The 23,175-nt window shown below is 42.7% G+C and overlaps 1 non-coding gene across 1 annotated transcript; it reads left to right on the plus strand.

Annotated features, from left to right (window-relative positions):
- Positions 1 to 9,705: 9,705 nt before the first annotated feature.
- Positions 9,706 to 9,777, plus strand: Trnap-agg (transfer RNA proline (anticodon AGG)). The gene has a single exon. It is a non-coding gene; the product is annotated as a tRNA-Pro (tRNA).
- Positions 9,778 to 23,175: the final 13,398 nt, after the last annotated feature.

The raw sequence follows: 23,175 nt of genomic DNA on the forward strand, positions 1-23,175 counted from the left end.
AAGGAGTTTCGGAAAACCGTGTTTAATGACTCTACTTTAGTGGCACTGTCATCAGTGACTTCGCCGTGGTTATCGCGTAGTGAAGGTATGTATTGATTGTGTCTTGCCACTGCTGCGCTTTATGTGTGACAAGAATCTCTAGATTTTCTGTCAGATTCGGAGACAGAGTTTCGTTGTGGAAAATATTAAAGCATCTCGCATTGAAGTACGCGCTATCTTTCGAACATCTACAAAACTTTGCCAATCTTGGGGATTTGGCGTTGTTTTCTGCAACAGCAATCAGACCCGTTTTGTGTACCATGGGGCATCAGTACCATCACTTATTAATGTATGTGATAGGTATCTCTTAACTGCCGTCGATGCTATCTCTCTGAAATCATTCCACTTTTTTCTACGCTTACATGATCAGAACGGAAGGAGTGGAGACTGTCTCTTAAAAAGGCGTTAAGACCATTTTAATCAGCTTTAATAAACAGATGTACTATGCGTTTCTTTTTGATGGTTGTGGGTGTTACGGTATTCAGCCTAGCAGCTACTGCCTTGTGGTCACTAATCCCTGTATCCGTCATGAGATTCCCTATTTGTCCAGGATTATTTGTTGCTAAGAGGTCAAGTATGCTTTCGCAACCATTTATGCTTCGAGTTGGCTCATGAACTAATTGTTCAAAATAGTTTTCTGAGAAAGCATTAAGTACAATTTCGAATGACGTTTTATGCCTGCCGCCGGTTTAAACGTATAATTTTTCCAGCATGTCGAGGGTAAGTTGAAGTTACCACCGACTATAATTGTGTGACTGGGATACCTATTTGAAATGAGACTCAAGTTTTCTTTGAACTGTTCAGCAACTATATCTACTAAGACGTTCATCGCTAGAACGGTCCATATAATAGTTTAGTCCGATTGTCAAGTATACCCTCTACCCATACTGTTTCGTAGCAACTATCTACTTCAATTTCACAAAAAGGTAAACTACTTCTGACAGCAATAAATACTCCACCACCAACTGTACCTATTCTATCCTTTCTGAACACTGATAGATTGTTTGAAAAAAATTTTAGCTGAAATTACTTCTGACTTCATCCAGCTTTCCGTACCTAGAACCAGCCGGCCGAAGTGGCCGTGCGGTTAAAGGCGCTGCAGTCTGGAACCGCAAGACCGCTACGGCCGCAGGTTCGAATCCTGCCTCGGGCATGGATGTTTTTGTTGTCCTTAGGTTAGTTAGGTTTAACTAGTTCTAAGTTCTAGGGGACTAATGACCTCAGAAGTTGAGTCCCATAGTGCTCAGAGCCATTTGAACCGTACCTAGAACTATTTGAGCTTCAGTACTTCCTATTAGGGTTGTAGCTCTGGTTCTTTCCCAACACAGCTACGACAATTTACAACTTCAATACCGATCGTTTCTACAACTACCTTACTGTGTTTTACCTGCCCCCTTTTAGACGGACGCCCTTTCTGTGGTTTTCTGAGACCCTCTAACCTAAAAAAACCGCCCAATCCCTTCCACATAACCCCCGCTACCCGTGCAGTCGCTTCCTGTGTGTAGTGGACTCCTGACCTATTAAGCGGAACGCGGAAACCCACCACGCGATGTCGCAAGCCCAGGAATCTGCAGCCTACATGGTCACAGAATCGCCTGAGCCTCTGATTCAGACACTCCACTCGGCTCTGCACTAAAGGACCACAACCGATTCTATCGAAGATGCTGCAGATGGTGAGCTCCGCCTTAATCTCTCAAGCAAGACTGGCAGTCTTTACCATTTCTTCTAGCCGCCCGAAACCAGAGAGAATCTCTTCCAATCCAAAGCGACAGCATCATTGGTACCGACATGAGCCACCACCTAGGGTTGGCTGCACCCTGTACATCACCCGTGTCTGTGCCGCATGTGAGAAAAGAAGTGCAGACGCGACCGGGAAAGAACAAAATTTACATAGGAGAGAACATGTTCACATCATAGTTAATACAGACTATTCGATAAATGACACTTGTTAATCGCTGTCACATCAGTGCTCTAGGCATAGGGGTAAATGTTACCAAAACACTAAGTTTCTGTCAACTCATTCACACAACACTTTTGTTTGTACCTCACTCACTGCCATTTGTCGAAGTAAGTGGCTCCTGGATTCGGTGTCGAAGGCAGAGTGCAGATCTCATGGGCAGAGGCAGGATTATCTGCGGTTGTATCACAGAGAGTGATACATTCGTAAATGGCGCCGGATATCCTTCCTTCAGCCGTGGGAGTTGGCTCGACTGGACCGTGTGGCTCTCGGCGGAGGCGGGGCGACACATGACGTCAGCAAGCAGCGAGGCAGCACGGAAGGCTCAGAGTAAGGGGCTCTTTGACAATGGTATGAGTGAGGGCTTGTTATTTGATGATGACGTCATGAGTCTTGTCTGGGAGATTGGTGTAACTTTCAGCTGTCAGAGGGCAGTGAGAAGGAATGCCTCTGGTACGAGTAGACAGGCAGCGGGTAGCTGGAATAGCTCTTGAGGTGTCGGGATACTACCACAGAGTTTGACGGACGTGTTGATAGTGGTGATCAAACAGAACATCATTGTGGCCGATAGTAAGGCGTTGTTCTCCCAAGGAGAAAATTGGATACTGTGGGAATTCCATTCCTAGCACGGATCTGTGGAACAGTCACACAACTACTATTGCTGGCGACAAATAAACTGTGTCATTCCCTGACACACTTATAATTATTCATAATCATCTTGTGGTGTTGCAGTTATTCTTATGTCCTTGCTTGCTATGAAAATACGACGAGGAATTCCGCCTTATGCAAGACACCTTTTCAGTTTCATTTTACGCAGAAGTTATAGTTATAGCTTAATTGGCGAAAAAGTGGATCTATGCATTAGTTTACATACCTTACATGCAGCTGTTGGATATGTTTGTAGCAAATATGCCACACAATCTACAACTTGTCATCTGCAAACAGCAAACCGTAATTTTTATTTTTCTGTTTATTATGCATTTACGAACGTAAATGAGTATATATCACGTTTTTTGTGTGTAACTTACGGCTTTAATGTTATAATGTTTTCGCATATGTTTTAGCGAGGTGAACAGGGCTGATTTCTGTAACTTGCGGTCGTTTGACAAACGCACTTTCAACGAATTTTCAAACATGGGCAGAGTTTTCGTCGGCATTACGTGTTGTTGTAGGTGTGTAATATTTGTTTTAAGTGTATATGGCGTTTCTTGTATTTGGTTTGATTGACAGCAGTTGCAAGTAAGTTGGTGTAAACCGGGCTGGCTGTATTTGTCAGTTTTGATGATACTGCTTCCAAATCTGTTTTGTGTTGTGTTGGTGGTTCTGTATGCTATGTTGAGTCCTTTTTCTTTAGTATATTACCCACCCAGTGTGTGACTTTGCTGTTGTAAGTCATTATGCGCCATTTGCTGGTTTTTGTTTGTGTGTTTCGTGGTTATGTGTTCCTTGTTTTTTTTTTTTTTTACTTTGTGGTTCAGTATATCAGCTTGTTTGCACCATATCCATTCTCCATTCTCCTGTGCAATTTGCTTTATTGTGTTCAGTTCTTGTGTGTAATCATGTTTCTTCATGGGTGTTTTGTTCAGTTGTGTAGTAAATATCTGAAGCTGGGTTCTTTGTGAGTTGTGGGATGATTGGATTGGTTATGAATAATTGTGCTGGTGATTGTGGGTTTCCTGTAGATTGTGAATTCATGATTTTTGTTTCTCTTGTGTATGGTGAGATCTAAGAAATTGAGTTTTGCATATCTTTGTGTTTCACTGGTGAACCGTATTCATGGGTGGATGGAGTTTATGTTGTCATGAAGTTCTTTCACGCGAGGCTGTAGTTCATCTGTTAAGCAAATTATATCATCTACATATCTGTACTGTTTTGGTATTAATATTTTAATAAAGGCTTGTTTTTCTATCCCGCTGAGAAAATATCAGTTAGGTGGCCACTGATCGGGGATCTCTTGAGTAGTCCATCTTGTTGAGAGTAAAATTTTGCTGTTGAATGTGATGAGCTGAGTATGGTTGATATTTTTTGTATGGTTGTTGTGGGTACGTTTCCTTGTAGTTGGAGGTTTCTTTCTATGATGTTGATGGTTTCGTCTGTTGGAATCTGTGAGTACATGGAAATTATACCAAAAGAAATTAATGTTGCTGTGTCTGGTACGTTTTCATTCCTTATTTCTTCTATTAAGTCGCTTGATTTCTTTAGACTTCTGTTTGCAGTGTATTTGTATATTGTATAGTGTGTGTGTGTGTGTGTGTGTGTGTGTGTTTGGATAAGTAGTATATTGGTTCTTTGGTAAAGTTTATCAATGGACATGTAGGTATTCCAGGTTCGTGAACTTTGGGCAATGATTGGATTTAGGGCCTTGGGCTTTTTCTGTATCATTGTTTTAATCTGTGTTTCTGAAAAAAATTTCCTATGTTTTTCAGAGTTTTCTGTAAGTTACTTTGGAGTCGGTTTGTTGGATCACTTCTTAACTCTGTGATGTTGTTGCATTGTATGAATTCTAATATTTTTTCAATGTATTCCTGTTTGTTTATGACTACAATCGAATTTACCTTGTCGAATTTTGTGATAATGGCATTTGCTTGTGTTGAATTGTTCTGTAGTTGTCTGTAGGTTTTTTCCTTCAGTAGTCCTTGTGTTTTATATTATAGTGGTTTTGTTCTCTTTGAATATGTTTCTTATTTCCTCAGCAACTAGTTCTCTTGTTAGATTTGTATTGATTTCAGGTGTGTTTAGTTTTTCTTTTTGCTTTATGATGTGTGCAGTTTCTGTTATAATATTTTCTATTGTCCTGTGTAACACCATTGTATTTATGTTATGTTTGGGACCCTTTTCAAGTAGGCTGCTTTCTTGTTCAGAAAATTTTATGTCTGTTAGATTAGTCACTGTTTTGTGAAAAGTGTGTTTGTTGTATTGGTGATGGGATTGGTAGGCGTTTGTGTGGTTTATCATTCTGGCGAGTTTCTTTTGTTGGATTGTATGTTTTCTTTTTATTATGGTATCTGTTTATGTTCTAACCCTGTACATAAATTCATCAGAAAATGGTGGATACTTTATGTGATTTGCTAGATCCATATGCAACTAGTATAGTTCAATAGTCAGAGCCGGTTTTTTTGGAACATAAAGACCAGATTTCTTGCTTGTCCACACGGTTTCAGCCTTACGTTCTGTCTGCTGTGCTGCAGATGTCATGTTGTTTACAGTTATGGTTACATCGTTAGGTACTATTTTTCAGGTCAAACATAGTTTGCTGAATTTTATGTTGAGTGTGGTTTTTTGAAGTTTGATGTTTGTGTTCTGGAATTTGTTGAAGAGCTGCGAAGGAGATACCTGGCATGGCGTAGAAATGATCATCTTGTGGTGTTGCAGTTCTTCTTATGCCCGTGCTTCCTATGAAATCAGGACGAGGAATTCCGCCTCACGCAAGACATCTTTTCAGTTTCGTTTTACCCAGACATGTTTCAGCGCTTTTTGTGCTATCTTCAGTGGATTATCTTATTTATCTTAGAGAATTATTATTATTATTGGATTATCTTATTTATCTTAGAGAAACTTTTGGTACACAATAGCTACAATTGAGAATAAATAATTTTTCTAAAATATTATATATCATTTGTTTACAATTCACAGTTGAGATATGCATTAAGGACCTGATGCACTTTCCCTCACTGTTTGCATACAGAAAGGAAAGGAAGGAAATCATGGGAGGGTAGGAAGCCCAAAGTTCATCGCCTCAGTAGGTTACGATCTTTATAATTTCTGATAGATTATGGGGAAGGCTAAAACTTAGTATATATTTCCCCAAATTTATTCTCGATTTCTAGGCAAATTACAATTAAAGTTATGACAAACTACAATCAGTATTTGACATAAACGTTAACATTGAAAGCAGAAATACGACAAAGGTGTGCGTAATTTTATCCCTAGAAAAAATTCTCAGAAGCAGAGTAAATTTAAATGTATTTTTCCATCATAACATTGCCGCACACTTTAACTATTATACATCACTTTAAGGCCATGAATTAACAATGCTTTCAAGTTATTTTCAGCCTTCTAAACATGTGTCACATATCAGTTTGTATTTCTGAATAGACGAATATCTCGTTTTGTGATACGAAGACAAGCATTTCATGCAACAAATCCATTTCTCTGTTTGCGTTTTCCAGTCCGAAAAGAAATAACTAAAATAACTGTTATAAATGTGACATAAAATGAACTTTCTGCAACGGTTCCAAATTTCGACCCAGTGGCGAAATCAAAAACTGCAAGATGGACGTAATTATCAACCTCTAGCTTTGCTATAATGGCCGTAAGAGTAACACACACCAAACTTTTGATTATAGCCGCTAGACACGCATTCGGGAGGACGACGGTTCAAACCCGCATCTGGCCATCCAGATTTAGGTTTCCCATGATTTCCATAAATCCTTCCAGGCAAATGCTGGGATGTTTCTTTTGAAAGAGCACAGCCGATTTCCTTCCCCATCCTTGTCACAATCCGAGCTTGCGGTCCGTCCCTAATGACCTCGATGTCGACGAGACGTTAAACTCAATCTTCCTTCTTCCTGCATTCTTTCCTTCCCTGTAGCTATTAGATGCCACAGCAACACAGTAGATAAAACTCAGTATTTGAACCCAAATTAGTGTTCACACCACGAACAGCAAGATGTCAATTCCAATGCTGGGCTAAATCAGCGTAAAAAAGAAATTCGCCCGCACCACGGAAGCGCAACCTGCTGCACACAATACTCTCTCTCTCAACAAGGCAATCAAATGAGGTGACGCATGAGCACGCAACTGAACATTAGTTACAAACAGTGGAAATCGAAAATTCTTAGGGGAACGAAATCAGGAGCAGAGGTGCAATTAGCGCCCTAACCTTACCTCATGAAATGCCCACCACCACACATAATAATTTGGCTTATTGACTGTACAGTAGACGCGGACGTAGATAATGTACCCGTGTTGTTAAACAAGTCTCATAGGACTCGAAACGATAAAATGTTGAGGATTTCATTCGCAAAAATTATACAACAGTTTTAACCAACTATATCTAAAGAAATAAGAAAGTTCAATGGTCGAGGGACAATTCTGAGATGGTTCAAAATGGTTCAAATGGCTCTGAGCACTATGGGACTCAACTGCTGAGGTCATTAGTCCCCTATAACTTAGAACTAGTTAAACCTAACTAACCTAAGGACATCACAGACATCCATGCCAGAGGCAGGATTCGAACCTGCGACCGTAGCGGTCTTGCGGTTCCAGACTGCAGCGCCTTTAACCGCACGGCCACTTCGGCCGTCAATTCTGAGATGTGTCCCGTCTTTTCCAAGCTGTAGTGACCTTGCACTGAAGAAGGATGCGCATACAGTGGAATCGCTTTCGAGAGGGCAGCACATTCCTTAAATTCTAAAAGTGTAGATGCCGAAACGGACCTCTTCAACCATACAACCCCTTCCCCTCTCCCTCCAGCCATAAAAATCACAAGTTTCGATTTTTGAAAACTTGTGATAAAACTAACATTGAGAAATCGTTCTTTTACAAAATACTGTTCTGAAATTCAAGTTTTTCAAATATAATTTCTAACAATCAGGATATTAAAACCACGAGATTTAATACAAACGACAGGTGCTATCATGTCCCCCGTAGCACTGTCTCTTTGCCCCCTAGTTCTGCTCGACACATATTGCCACAAGTAACACCATCTAGAAAGCATTGGCACAAGTCGGTAGTCATCGTGATTATGACGCCACCTTTTCAACTGCTGCCAGCAGCAACGTTCGGTCAGTTGTACTATAGCTGCCTAATAAAGTATTTACTGATGCATGACAATTGAAGATATTCCTGGCCCACCGGTGTCACGTACAATTCCGACTTACCGAAGAGTTAGGAAAAACAAAGCACGATGTGACATGTGACACGGTGTTAGATATTTACTAAATATTTTGTCATTTGTCTTCCACTCAACGAGTTGTCTTACGGACGGAATGGTTTAAGTTCATATTTACTACAACAAATAAGCAACAAATTTGAACACGCTCGTTTCTACAACATGAACGAAACTAAACTTATCGTGGTTATTACAGTAGATCACAGAGTTTGGTGGCAGTCTCAAACGAAGGACAGTCTACACGAAGGTTACCGATATGTACCGATCACGATTGAGGAATGAAGTTCAACGTTCATAGTTACGTTGCGATTTAATACATGAGTGCTATTTCAAATCTCCGGTGCCGACTTGTGGGACTTAACTAAAAAAAAGAAAATGAAATATAATAAAAATAATTTGCGGGATGTGTCGGAACGCCGTTTTGGAGCATTCCGGCCGAAATTGAGCCCTAGGACAGGAATCTTCAGATCCTGCTTTGGCCAAATACATTTATGTTTCCTGTTGTTTCTCTGTATTGCTGAAGTCAAATGCTAGAGTGGTTTCTTTTTTTTCTACATACGAGCTCTTGCTCTGTCTGTAATGAACTCGCCATCAGCGGCACGTTAAACACTTACAGTATGCCGGCCGACGTGGCCGAGCGGTTCTATGCGCTACGGTCGCAGGTTCGAATCCTGCCTCGGGCATGGATATGCGTGATGTCCTTAGGTTAGTTAGGTTTAAGTAGTTCTAAGTTCTAGGGGACTGATGACCTCGGAAGTTAAGTCCCATAGTGCTCAGGGCCATTTTTGAACTTACAGTATCCTCCTCTCTTTCGAAGTGTCATACTCAAAACACCTTCTTCTCTGATACTTTCGATGGCGGGAGATATGCGATCAGTTGATTTGAAACATGCATGGACAAAAATCCGACGCCAAGATCGGAAGTTTTCTTTTCTGATTACTGGATTCCGCTCATTACCGAGCAATCTTCTGATCAGCCAACTCAGCTGTCACGCAGACACTTCCTTGTTACGGATATCAATGTTAGAAATGATATCTTCTTTACAGCCACTCATGGGCAATGCAACAACTATCATTGCTGTCTGTCGTCTGTACATATGGGTGGCAAAATGGGCACTGTATCAACATTTGATTAGTAACTAACGTTGTCAGTTTACATAACGACCTAACATTTTAGCTTTACGGTTCTTTTATGTAAAAATACGACGATATATAATGTGTGTCACACACTGAACAGCGTTTTAGAATGATCTGAATATGGCTCGGTAATGACCCGAAACTAGTAATCAGAAAAGAAAATTTCCGATCTTGGCGTAGAATTTTCATCCACATATAGCTTATGAAACAAATTTTCTGACAACCTTCTAGAAAAAAAAAAAAATAGTAGAGGAAGGTTAATGTGAAGCTCCTGTTGGTCACGATGTAACTGTAGACAGTTTGTCTTGTAGAGGAGAAACAAACAAAGATAGAGAAAAAAGATCCTCCGCTACCTACGTGCCATGAAGATACAAAGATTACACTTTTCGAATTGTGAAGCATTTTATAAACGGCCAAAATTGGCGATGTTCCGGCGACCTACCCATTCCACTTTGAGTACGACCTCTCGTATCATCTTGGATGTTGGCTGAATGTCAAGCGGTAGACACGTGGAGATCGTGAGGCATTCAAGGACGCGACTGGCGGAGAAGTGGCACATCTCGTCGCGTGGCAACGTCCCCCCCCCCCCCCCCCCCCGCCCGCCCACCGCTCCCTGCGCACTCTAAACTGCCGCTTGGCGCTTACATACTTTCTCCTCTGAGAAAGACAGTCATTCAGCTGGCTCTTTGGTCTAGGGGTATGATTCTCGCTTAGGGTGCGAGAGGTCCCGGGTTCAAATCCCGGACGAGCCCTACATTTTTCCTTCCCTTCATTCTGTAAGACAGCCGCGAATATTCTTGAGTCCCGTTAACGCTATAAAAATATACCCACGGTAAATCATTCCTAAAGACTTCAACAATGTTCTTTTGAGTGTGACCACGTCATGAAAGATAAAACTACCAGTGTTTCGACTAATATAGCATTTAACTTACAACGTGGTATAACTAGTCTGAGGTAGCTGCCTGCAATTTTATCCGAAATTTTGGTAGTTACAGAAAGAACCATGCCCTTATATACTTACAGTTATCCCGTCCGCCAAGAGACAGAACGGGTAAAACATTATATTATTTGAGGGTGACAAACTACAGACGAGATTTTAAATTGGCGGTTTACGTAGGTAAAATTTGAAACCAGTCGCTTTTTTAATTTGATACGATTAATTGCACCATTAACTAGTTCTCGATCAGTTCCGTTTCGAACGCCGAGCAGGAAGGTTCTTGTTTATTTCACTTGCCGCTGCGTCGTTTGTGTGGAGATTTCCTAGTTAGTGTTGTTGTGTTTGCCGAGTGAGTCGTAGCGCCTCCGCTTCGCCTTTACTGACTGTGTTCGTCTGCATGCAGCGGCTTCGGCCGCTCCGCTATGGCTACCATGGTTTTCACGTGTATTCCACGAAAAGGTACTGTGAACTTTACTTTCGATAAAACAACGCGACACGTGCAGCCCGGGTCTCTAGAAATCCACGATTGGCTTGTCGATACAATTCATGTGAGCTCTGATCAGGCCCACACCGCTTAGTTTGATGCAGACGAGTACGTGTTTTACGTGAAATTTATGGATCCCCTTCACGTTGAAAGATTACTGTCGCAACATGGTTCTCAAGTCCCGTTCAAGCATCGTTATAATTCCGTTAGTATGGTGTCACTCGCGGATCTTGAAATAGAATATACCAAGGTTAGAGTTTTCAACCTCCCGCCGGAAGTTGATGACAATTTTCTAAAGGACATATTGACTCCTTATGGTAACGTGAAAAATATCGGTCGTGAACGCTAGTCTACTCAGCACAGATTACAGTGTTATAGTTTAATTCGTTCCATGGAAATGCATGTCAAACGCAATATTCCATCACATTTACAAGTGTGTGGTTACCACGTTCGTGTCATGCATATTGGTGAAGAGGGAACCTGCTTCCTATGTAATGAAAATGGACACGTTCGGTCTAATTGTCCGCGGAGGGTTTTTGTATTAAAGCCGTCATTACTGCAGCGTCGAAAATTGACGGTTGTTGTTCTTGTTCCTTCCACTCCCATCGTCGGCCCTACTTCTGCTTCGGATTATAATGAACAGTTAGTTCTGATAATCTTGTCAATGAATTTCCGCCTTTACCTCCGCGACGGGTTCAGAATCCTACTGGCCCCAGGATAGAACCTATAAGGGTGACAAACAAGCGACGTCACATTCAGGATGGTGATGGTGAGGATTTGGCTGTGCTTTCTGCGCCAACCTCTTCCGCTTCGATTGTGTCCCCTGTTCCTCGATGCTACGATACCTCTCGTTCTTGGTAAGGATGCTACGATACCTCCCGTTCGTGGTACGGTGAGTGACGAAGAAGTTATCTACAGTATCCATCCTGCTCGCGAAGTGGCTCCTTCTGAGTTGCCTCTGTGGAGAGGGAGCGGAGTCCTCCCCTTCGTCTTTGTGTCGTCCATTACAGTCTGAGACGATGCAATGTCCTCCTTTTCCTTCGTCTTCAGCCGCCGGCGGTTTCCTGTGTTTGCCGACTACAGCAACTCCCGAGGAGAATAAAATTAGCGACCAAGTATCACCTGTTGTATTGATAGTTCCACAGAATGCTTCCGCCTTTGTGACTATAGTGACACGACCCTAGTTATCTGGGTGGTGGTGGGGGGGGGGGGGGGGGGGGGGGGGGAGGAATCTGTGCCTGCGACTCCTCCCACACCTCCGTCTGCAGAGGCCGCCATCCAACGTAGCCGACAGAAACAGCATATACAACCTGACCGTACTCTAGCACGTAAGAAATCTAAGAAAAAGGGTTGCCATGACGGGAGTTCTGGTCTCCCGATGTCTGATTCCTTTGGCATTCCGCAATGGATCTTGACTCTCAGCTATCTACGTAATCCTACTCGGACGTTCCGTACATCCCTGTCTAGCTGTGATCAATGACCCAAGCCTACACGTTCCTTTCCTTCATCTACATCTACATCCATACTCCGCAAGCCACCTGACGGTGTGTGGCGGAGGGTACCCTGAGTACCTCTATCGGTTCTCCCTTCTATTCCAGTCTCGTATTGTTTGTGGAAAGAAGGATTGTCGGCATGCTTCTGTGTGGGCTCTAATCTCTCTGATTTTATCCTCATGGTCTCGTAGATACACGTAGGAGGGAGCAATATACTGCTTGACTCCTCGGTGAAGGTATGTTCTCGAAACTTTAACAAAAGCCCGAACCGAGCTACTCGTTACGTTAAGTTACGTTAAGTTGGCTTCCCTCCGTCAGTTCATTTATGATTCATGTGCGTACATAGCTTTCTTACATGTGGTGTTATTTAGTAATTTCTCCTTACCTGGTTTTCGTATGCTCTTTAATGTAGCACCCGAATATTCTATGGGGACTGCCTTATTCTTCCGCGAAGGCATTCCTGTTGCTGAGGTAGAAATGTTGGATTCTGGCAGGGGCATAGGTTGTCAACTTTTTAATCTTACCTTGGTTCTTTTATATGCCGCTTCTGACACTGGTCGCGCTGTGGATTGTTCTCATTTTTAGATAGGAGATATTGTTTATCTGGTGCGTAAGATTCCTCCGGGTATTCTGTTGGGTGGTGTTTTGAACTGTGTGTTGCGTCCTGCAGATCAATCTCCTAATTTTAATTTCTCTCGTGAATTACATGAATTGGTCCGTTCCTTATGACTAAAAGACGTCTGGATACGTAAATACCCGACGTTAGTTAAATTTACCCACTTTACTGCGACTTCTAGTAGCAGGTTAGATAGGTTTTACTTATCAGATTGCCTGAGCGATAGTATTCTTAATGTTGAAGTCATCCCAGCTTCCTTTACGGATCACTGTGCTGTGGCCACAACTCTCAATCTTGAACGGCAACCAGTCAAATTGTTTCGCCCTCCGTGGATGTTAAACGTCGCTCACCTAACTGACCCCTCTCTCGATGACGTGGGCGAGTCGTGTGGGAGCGTACTCTACGGTTCACTGAGAAATACTCTCCCACCTTTGACTGGTGGACACAGCAGGAAAAACCGAGGCTCAGGCAAATACTGATACTTTTACGTGCTGCCAAAGCGTGAGACTTTCGGAGAACTTATGAATATTACTATTCCATCCGACGTGAACTTCGTGCTGCTTCGGATCACGTCCCTCTGTGAATTGCGGATGTCAGGCGTGTAAAATCAAAATTGTTGACCTTGAAGAGAATGCAAATGGAAGATTTGAAAATCCGACCGAAGCCACTTTCATTGGTGACGGAAGAACTGACTTCCTTGTATCATTTGCTTCGGCATCAGACCCGTCACCGACGCGCTTGTAGTCATTTTCTCACGACAAATGATTCACGTATCGTAACGGCGCAAGCTGATGTAGTGCTACCTTACACCAGTACTATATCGACATCTACGACATTGATGAGTCCACTGAAACCTTTTACGACCCACCTGTCAGCATCTTGGATATAACAATTACACATGAACATAATGCAACGCTCTTAGCTGCCATTCAGCCTGAGGAAGTTTACAAACTTATAGCGAGATCGCCTACTCAAAAGTCCCCGAGTCTAAATGGACTTCCAAAGGAATGTTATGTGCGCTTTTGGTCGTTGTTGGGTGCTACCTTTACCTCCCTTTTGAATGAAGTGTCTCTGGGTAGAGTAGTGCCGACCTCGTTCACAGTGGGAAAAATTGTTTTAAACGCGCTGGACCGGCTGCCCTGATTGCTTTCGCCCACTTACTTTGTTAAACTTTGATTATAAGACTGTGGCGAGGGAAGTTAACAGTAGGATGTCGGCTCTGATGGAGACGGTTGTTGCAACAGCTGTGTCGTAACGTGGTTTCGGTTGCTGCTGTAACGTCCGTTCCTTGTGCCCTTGCTTTTCTAGACTTCCATAAGGCATTTGTTCATGTTAATCACTACTTCCTGCTTCGGATTCTGGAGGCAGTTGGTTTCACTGTTGACAAACGGCGGGAGATCTGTTTACGGGTATTTCGGCTTCGGTGATTGTCAATGGTCAACTGACGCCCTGAATAAATATCCGTAGGGGAGTGCTTCAAGGAAGCCCGCTGTCAATGACTTTGTGTTGTCTCTGGAGCCCCTACTTCCCAGCTGACGGGTTGGACGCTTTCCGGCGGGACTACAGCTGTTCGTGCATACGCGGATGACGTGGTGGTTCTACTTCGCAATACTGCTGAGATACCTCGACTGAAGGCTGTAATCGATGATTTTTATCGGAATTCAGGTGCAAAACTTAATGTAGGTAAACGCAAGCTTCTTCCCTTGCGTGGCTTTGATGACGCGGTTGTTCCATGGGCTACTGCGGTGCATCGCCATACGTCTCTCGGTACATGTACTTCTACATCTACATGGTTACTCTGCAATTCACACTTAAGTGCCTGGCAGAGGGTTCTTCGAACCAGTTTCATACTACTTCTCTACCATTCCACTCTCGAATGGCGCATAGGAAAAAAGATCACCTAAATCTTTCCGTTCGAGCTCTGATTTATTTTATTATCATGATCACTTCTCCTTGCGTAGGTGGGTGTCAACAAAATATTTTCGCATTCGGAAGAGAAAGTTGGTGGTTGAAATTTCCTAAATAGATCTCGCCGCAAAGAAAACCGCCTTTGTTTCAGTGACTGCCACCCCAACTCGCGCATCATATCAGTGACACTCTCACTCCTACTGCGCGATTACAAGAAACGAGCTGCCCTTCTTTGCACTTTTTCGATGTCCTCCGTCAATCCTACCTGGTAAGGATCCCGTACCGCTCAGCAATATTCCAGCAGAGGACGGACAAGTATAATGTAGGCTGTCTCTTTGGTGCGTTTGTCGCATCTTGCAAGCGTTCTGCCAACAAAGCACAGTCTTTGTTTCGCCTTCCCTACGATATTATCTATGTGGTCTTTTCAATTTAAGTTGCTCGTAATTGTAATTCCTAGGTATTTAGTCGAATTGAGAGCCCTTAGATTTGTGCGATTTATCGTATACCCAAAATTTATCGGATTATTTTAGTACCCATGTGGATGATCTCGCACTTTTCTTTGTTTAGCGCCAATTGCCATTTTTCGCACCATACAGAAACTCTCTCTAGATCATTTTGTAATTGGAATTGATCGTCTGATGATTTTACTAGACGGTAAATTACAGCATCATCTGCAAACAATCTAAGGGAGCGGCTCAGATTATCACCTAGATCATTTATGTAAATCAGGAACAGCAGAGGGCCTATGATACTACCTTACGGAACGCCAGATATCACTTCTGTTCTATTCGATGATTTACTGTCTATCACTACGAATTGTAACCTCTCTGAGAGCAAATCACGAATCCAGTCACACAATTCATCATCATTGATCGTTGTCCACTCAAAATGGCCACGCTCAATTGGAAGTCCGTTAAGGAAAACATTCAGGGTGCGATACTAGAACATGACAGGAGTTCTATTTACTCTGCTCCAGAAAGTCCGGACACTGGATACATATGTCTTATGCAAAGCTTATTACGTGGCCCAGCCGGCCGGAGTGGCTGAGCGGTTCTACAGTCTGGAGCCGCGCGACCGCTACGGTCGCAGTTTCGAATCCTGCCTCGGGCATGGATGTGTGTGAAGTAGCTCTAAGTTCTAGGGGACTGATGACCACAGTAGTTAATTTCTATAGTGCTCAGAGCCATTTGACGTGGCCCAAGTTTATCCGCTTCCCTCGATGATGGCGAAGAAACTACAACAATTGTCTGGTCGTTTCTTATGGAAGAGACATATATTTCGCTTACGGTATGAGGTGATCACGAAGCCTCGTTCCTTTGGGGGGGATTGGGCCTGACTGATATATGAAGGAAGACGCAGATGCTATATGTGCGACGTACTGTTTTGCGCTGACGCGAGAAACTCACACATTCACGTCTCATTTATTTCTCTGTGTCCGTCCTGCAAGTCTTGAACTCCCTTTTGATGTTGGTCCAATAAATTATAAGTTAAAACACATTCGTGACTTCTATCTTGCGGTGAGCTATTTAGTGGCTGACATCTTATGGAGACCTTTCCTCACCATGAAATTCATATAAGCTCGATAATTAGCAGTCCCTTGCCCGAACCTCGTTGAAAGAGAATCGCCTAACACAACCTGGACAATACGTTGGTTCAATATCAGTCTCCCGATTTTGCCGATACGCGTAGCGTCCTCGTGGTATAAGGTGGTAAATAACATGATTTCAAAGAACGAGCGACTTTTACGTATTGGACTTAGTGCAACGGATTTATGTAGTCGTTGTACGTCTCCAGAGACGATACGATATCGCTTTACTTCTGGAGGTCATATGGCAAACTGGTCTTGGATCACGACACAATTGGCCGTCCTTACGCGATCTTCTGTGGCTGCATAAACTAAGGACATCATATTGCGCCCAGATTCTTCTTTGCTTCCACGGTCGAAAACCCATACCGTTATGTGGTTGCTGGGACACTTCATTCATTGTGCTGTAAAAGGCGAGGGGGAAGATCGCACGAACTTCATGCAGTACATGATCACTGCCTATTGGACGTGCTTGCGAATGTCTCAATATCGAGGACTCTTTGCCAACATGCTGAATCTTGTTTTCTGTCGGCAAGGTGTTGGTTAATTTAATTTTTCTAATTGTTTTTGTTATGTATGTTCCCATCTGATTTGCTTCTGCGTGTCCTCCCCTGGTTTCCCTGCTCGTTTTGTTTTGTGAACTGACTCAGCATCGCTCCAGTTCTACTGTAAAATGTGTATAGAATAAGTATGGATACACATGAGCGTCTACAAACCTTACAGTCAAATTGGGAGTTTTCTTACCTTTCTATTTCGGATGTAATCTGGTTTCGTCTTCCTTCTAATTTTAAATTCTATTACGAACTATAGAAATAAATGAAGAACATAAAATAATAAAATAAATTATAAATTACTAGAAAACCATATAAAAATAGTTGTTGATACTTACCATGTGAGCTTGGTGGTGGTTTGTCGGCTACGTTCTCGGTTATTATTATTATTATTATTATTATTATTATTATTCTGTTACCGTAATTAATGTTTTCTCCCATTTGCAGCTTATAATAACATGATGACTTGACTATGGTCTACTCAAGTGTCATGATAGTACCAAGTCATTCTGATGGTATAAAAAAGGGGTATGATTCTCGCTTAGGATGCGAGAGGTCCCGGGTTCAGACCAGGACGAGCCCTACTTTTCTTCTTTCGTTTCGTTCTGTACGGCATCCGCGTATATTCTTGAGTCCTGTTAACACTTTTACAATATCCCCACGGTAAGTCATTCCTAAAGACTTCAACACTGTTCTTCTGAATATGACCACGTCATGATAAGATAAAACTACCGTCGTTTCGACTAATATAGCATTTAACCCACAACGTGGAATAATTAGTCTGATGTAGGCTGCCTGCGATTGTATCCGAAATTATGGTAGTTACATACTAAAGCTTACGCTTATATACTTACAATTATACCGTCCGCCAAGATGCGGAACAAAGAAAACATATTAATTGAGGATGACGAACTAAGTATAAGATTTTAAATTGGCCGTTTACGCAGGCAAAATTTGCAACCAGTCGCTTTCTTTATTTGATGCGATTTATTGCACCCTTAACTAGTTTTCGAGTCACAGCAAGATTATCTTCAGATGGAGGTGTTACGGGAATTCTATATTCTGGACCACGTTCAGCTGGACGCTAAGGTCGTCGAGATAGAGTTTTTCGTGATCCCCATGACAATTTCATTCTGATAGTGTGCATTTGATATTATAAGACGGTGTAATGAGATGAATGACGAACACTAACTTCACTTAACGAACGTTTATTCAGCACTTGCACATACAAGAGCGCGGAGCGAACTACCTCTGGCCAGAACACATACAGTATACATACAGCTACAGAAAATTCCAGTACAATGATGCTTTATGTGTGTGGATACTTCTAGAATGTACTCGAACCGAGTATAGAAATTAAAATTGTACAGTCCAGGAGAGTTTTGAACTCACGACCCTCCATATAACAGTTTAGTATCATAACTACAGCACCACGGTGCTACTCAGCTTCTTCAGAATGACGTCAAATTGCAACGGAATATTATCGGAGGCGGGGGAAAACGTATAGCAGAAGAAAAATAAATAGTTACAAAATGTAGTAATAAATGGCGCTGTAAGCATCATAATTTAACAGTGGTCGACTACAAATGATAAATGATTCACACAACAATGCCTAAGGTGTACGTTTGATGTTAAAATAACGTACTGTAGAGTTGTGATACCGTTAGTTACGTAAGCCCATCCACCACGGTAAGGTCATATCACATCGGATGGGAAAATCAGTTTTTAATCGTCCTGAGGCCAAAAACCGCATAAAAAGCCTCAATCAAATTGAAATCGGATTATTACTTTCCGTGTGACTGGGCTAAACATGTTCAATATGCTGTCCACCGTTTTCTGTAACAAGTTGAAAATGAGAAACAGCATCTTCCACAACTGATCGAAGTGTTTCCGGGGTCATGTCCAAAATGTGTTGCGCAATGCGTGCCTTCAATGCAGCTAAGTTTGCAATCAGAACACTGAATACAACTTCTTTCAGATAGCCCCACAGCCAGGAGTCGCACGGATTAAGGTAAGATGATCGAGATGGTCAGGCTGTAGAGAAATGGCAGCTGATAATTCTAGCATTTCTGAAATGGCACTTCAGCAGCTGCTGAACAGGATTAGCAATTTGCAGAGGTGCGCCATCTTGCATAAAAATGATCCCATCCACACATTCACGCTGTTTGAGACCTGGAATGACATGGTTGCGCAAAAGACGGTCATAGCGCTTACCTGTGACGGTAGAGGTAACAGGACCGGAAACTCCTGTCTCTTTGTAAAGATATCCCCATGATAAATGAGTCTGTAAACCCGCATCACACAGTAACCTTTCCAGGATGAAGTGGTACTGGTTGATTTGCATGTGGATTATCCGTTGACCATATTCGACAATTCTTTGTATCGACATATCCTGTCAGATGGGCCTCGTCTGCCTACAAAAAAAAAAAAAAAAAAAAAAAAAAAAAAAAAAAAAAAAAATGGTTCAAATGGCTCTGAGCACTATGGGACTTAACATCTACGGTCATCAGTCCCCTAGAACTTAGAACTACTTAAACCTAACTAACCTAGGGACACCCAGTCGTCTGCCTACAAAATCTTCCACAGCCTATCATAGTCCACTTCAATGCGAGCAAGAAAAGGTCTCTCTCTTGTTGGCAGGTCAACAGGAAGCAACTTGTGCGCATGGGTAGTTTTGAATGGATAGCAAAGAAGTATGTTTCGTAGGATTTTACGCACCGTGCTCACGTGTATGTGCAATGTTCGGGCAACTATCCGTGCACTACACGTTTGCACACCACCACTCGTATCCTCCTGCATTGCTTCCACTGACGTCGAATCAATTCGTTTCCTTCTCCTACCAGGTTGCACACCAAAACAACCCGTCTTTTCGAATTTCCGATTCATTTTCTCCAGACCCACTGCAGTCACCGGATCATCGCCTTTTTCAAAACCTTCATGGTCAGGAACTTCTGCAGAGCGACGTGTGCACAGTCATCATTCTTGTAATGCAGCTTTACAAGCAGAGCGCGATCCTGCACTGAGACAGTCATGGCGAAAGTCGCAGACGCGAAAGGAGGAAAAGCGGTGTACCCGGCGTGTTTGTATCAACTTCAATGCGTCGTGCGCATGACAGGTGTTTTCATTTACGTATTATGACAATACTATTTTTTCTTCTGCTATACGTCCCTCCCCCCGCCCCCCCCCCCTCTCAGACAATATTCCGATGTAATTTGACGTTATATATATATATATGTATATAACCGTCAAGAAGGAAGGAAGTTTCACATCCTGTCACCGGCAACTCATTAGGGGACAACTCAAGATCGAATATGAAAAGGATGGTGTAGGAAATACGCCGTATTCTTTTCAGAGCAACAATCCCACCATTTACCTTACTTTGTTAAGGATAATTCTAAATCCAGATGACGGACAGCCAGAGATTTGAACCCCACTCCATCTGGTTGCGAATGCACTGCCTAAACCACTACGCCATCTCGCGAAACAGAGAGTGAAAGGAAAAGAACGAGAGAAACGGAGCAAGGGTGAGGTAGGAAAAAGAAGCAACGAAGTGTTCGACGTGTCTTGTGTGTAGTGACACTACAGAATAATATCTTTTTTATTACCTTGTGATAGTTTGGAGGAAGAGTACTCAGGATCTTAGTCTTCAGACAGAATGCACGTGTCTTGGTCCTCGAAAGGCTTGTACGTGCCCGGTGAATCTATGGCTTTCGACAGCTGCTTTTCCTGAGCACGATCGTCAGCAGAACTGGAACTGTCTCTTTTTCTGGCGGAGCGTGGTTATTTGTACAGAACTTTATTCGATAAAGAATTGCTTCTAGCAAATTTCACTCCATTACCATACACTAGTGACCCAAGAGCTTTTAACGACGTGCTGGTTCACTTTTGGAACGCATTACGGCAGCGATTCTGCTTGGCATGGCTTCGATCCAATTTCTACACACAGGTCAAGCAATTCCCGTAAATTACGGGCAGCTGAGTTGCAGAGGTGGAGTTGGCGCCCGACAGCGCCCCAGTTATGTCAGGTAGGCGAATTTGGGGGCCAAGACATTAAAGTGGGTTCACTGTCATGCTCTTCAAAACAAATATACTACGATTCTAACTTTGTGACATGGCAGTTATCCTGTTGGCAGATACCACCGCCTCGTGGTACATGCCGAGCATACAGATATATAAGTGGTCCACATTAAAAACTAAATTAAACGAACTTCGCCCGAACAAGCTATGAAGGCCTAATGGTACCGACATGCCGTCAAGTCATCCTCGGCCCACAGGCGTCACTGGATGCGGATATGGAGGAGCATGTGATCCCGGCCGTACATCAGTTTACGATATCAGAGCCGCTACTACTCAATCAAGTAGCTCCTAAGTTTGCCTCACAAGGTCTGAGTGCACCCCGCTTGCAAACAGCGCTCGGTCGTTCGGATGGTCACCCATGCAAATGCCAGCCCAGCCCAACAGCGCTTAGCTTCGGTGATCTGAAGGGAACCGGCGTTACCACTGCGGCAAATCCTTTGACGGACCGCAGTAATCTTCACGTAAATTTAGTAAAAATACAGTCTCGATGGCACAGTCATTTATTGAAAACATGTCTGCAGTGTTAGATAGCCTTGATCTAGGTCTAGTGTCTTTTATTAGTAATCAAAACGTCTTCGGTCCCGTGTTGGAGAGCCGCCACCGCTTAAATCTTGATTAATAAACAGCACTCATGGCCGAAGACATCCGGCATAAGAAGTCACTCTCATTCTACCAACGGCCTTGTCAAAGAGAGCGGACAATCGGACAGAATTTCAGGGCACTCTCTTGTCAGAGGGGTGGGAAACTGCCACTAAAGGCGGAAGAGTCAGCAATGATCAAAGGTACGAGCAGGCAGAAGGCAATGGAAGCCACTGCTTTAAAGACACGTAGCGTGTATCCACAGTACATGTGACCTCTTATTGAAAAATTGTCATGATGGTTTCTCCATTGGCAAAAGATTACGGATCTCCGGGAGGGGACTGCCAAAGGGGAGATGACCAAGAGAAAAAGACTGAATAACCAACGAAAGGATAATGTTCTACCACTGGGGACGTGGAATGTCAGAGCTTGAACGTGGTAAGAAAGCTAGAAAATCTGAAAAAGGAAATGCAAAGGCTCAATCTAGATATAGTAGGGGTCAGTGAAGCGAAATGAAAAGGAGACAAGTATTTCTGGTCAAATGAGTATAGGGTAATATCAACAGCAGCAGAAAACGGTATAACGGGAGTGGGATTCATTATGAACAGGAAGGTAGGGTAGAGTGTGTGTTACTGTCAACAGTTCAGTGACGGTGTGGTTCTTATTAGAATCGACAGCAAACGAACACCGACAACGATAGTTCAGGTATACATTCCGACTTCGCAAGCTGAAGATAAAGAGATAAAGTACATGACGATGTTGAAAGGGTAATACATTACGTAAAGGGCGATGAAAATTTAATAGTCGTTGGGGACTGGAATGCAGGGGAAGGGGTAGAATAAACGGTTATAGCAGAAAATGTGCTTGGGACACGGAATGACGGAAAAGAAAGACTAATTGAGTTGGCCGGGTGATACGGGAAGATTTCAATTAGATTTCATCATGGTCAGACAGAGATTTCGAAATCAGATACTGGATTGTAAGGCGTACCCACGAGCGGATATTGACTCAGATCACAATTTAGTGGTGATGAAGAGTAGGCTGAAGCTTAAGACATGTCAGGAAGAAACAATACGCAAAAAAGGGGGATACGGGAGTACTAAGGAACGACGACATACACTTGAATTCTCTAAGGCTATAGATACAGCAATAAGGAATAGCGCTGTAGGCAATACAGTTGAAGAGGAATGGACATCTCTAAAGAGAGCAACCTCTGAGTCTGCAAAGAAAACATAGATCTGAAAAGAAAACATAGTTAAAAAGGAGATAACTGCGAAGAAACCTTGGGTAACAGAAGAAATACTTCAGCTGATCGATGAAAGAAGGAAGTATAAAAATGTTCCGGGAAATACAGGAATACAGAAATGAAAGCCGCTGAAAAATGAAATAAATAGGAAGTGCAGGGAAACAGAGACAAAAGGGCTGCATGAAATATCTGAAGGAATTGCAAAGAAATGACTGTCGGAAAGACCGACTCAGCGTATAGAAAATTCAAAATAACCTTTGGTGAAATTAAAATCTAGGGTGGTAACATTGAAGGCAACGGAAATTCCACTGTTAAACGCAGAGGAGAGAGTGGATGGATGGAGAGAATACGTTGAAGGCATTTATGAGGAGGAATATTTGATTGATGTGATAGGGGAAGAAACAGGAGACCATATAGAAGAGACAGAGGATCCAGATTAGAATCAGAATTTAAGAGAGCTTTGGAGGACTTAATATCAAATAAGGCAGAAGTGATAGATAACATTCCACCAGAGACTCTAAAATCATCGGAGGAAAGGAGCAACAAAACGACTATCCACGTTGGTATGTAGAATGTATGAGTCTGGCGATATATCATGTGACATTCGGAAAAATATCATCCCCACAATTCCTAAGACTGCAAGAGTTGGTAAGTGCGAGAATTATCGCACAATC

Source organism: Schistocerca serialis, chromosome 1 (genome assembly GCF_023864345.2).
Source record: "Schistocerca serialis cubense isolate TAMUIC-IGC-003099 chromosome 1, iqSchSeri2.2, whole genome shotgun sequence".
NCBI classification, from domain to species: domain Eukaryota; kingdom Metazoa; phylum Arthropoda; class Insecta; order Orthoptera; family Acrididae; genus Schistocerca; species Schistocerca serialis.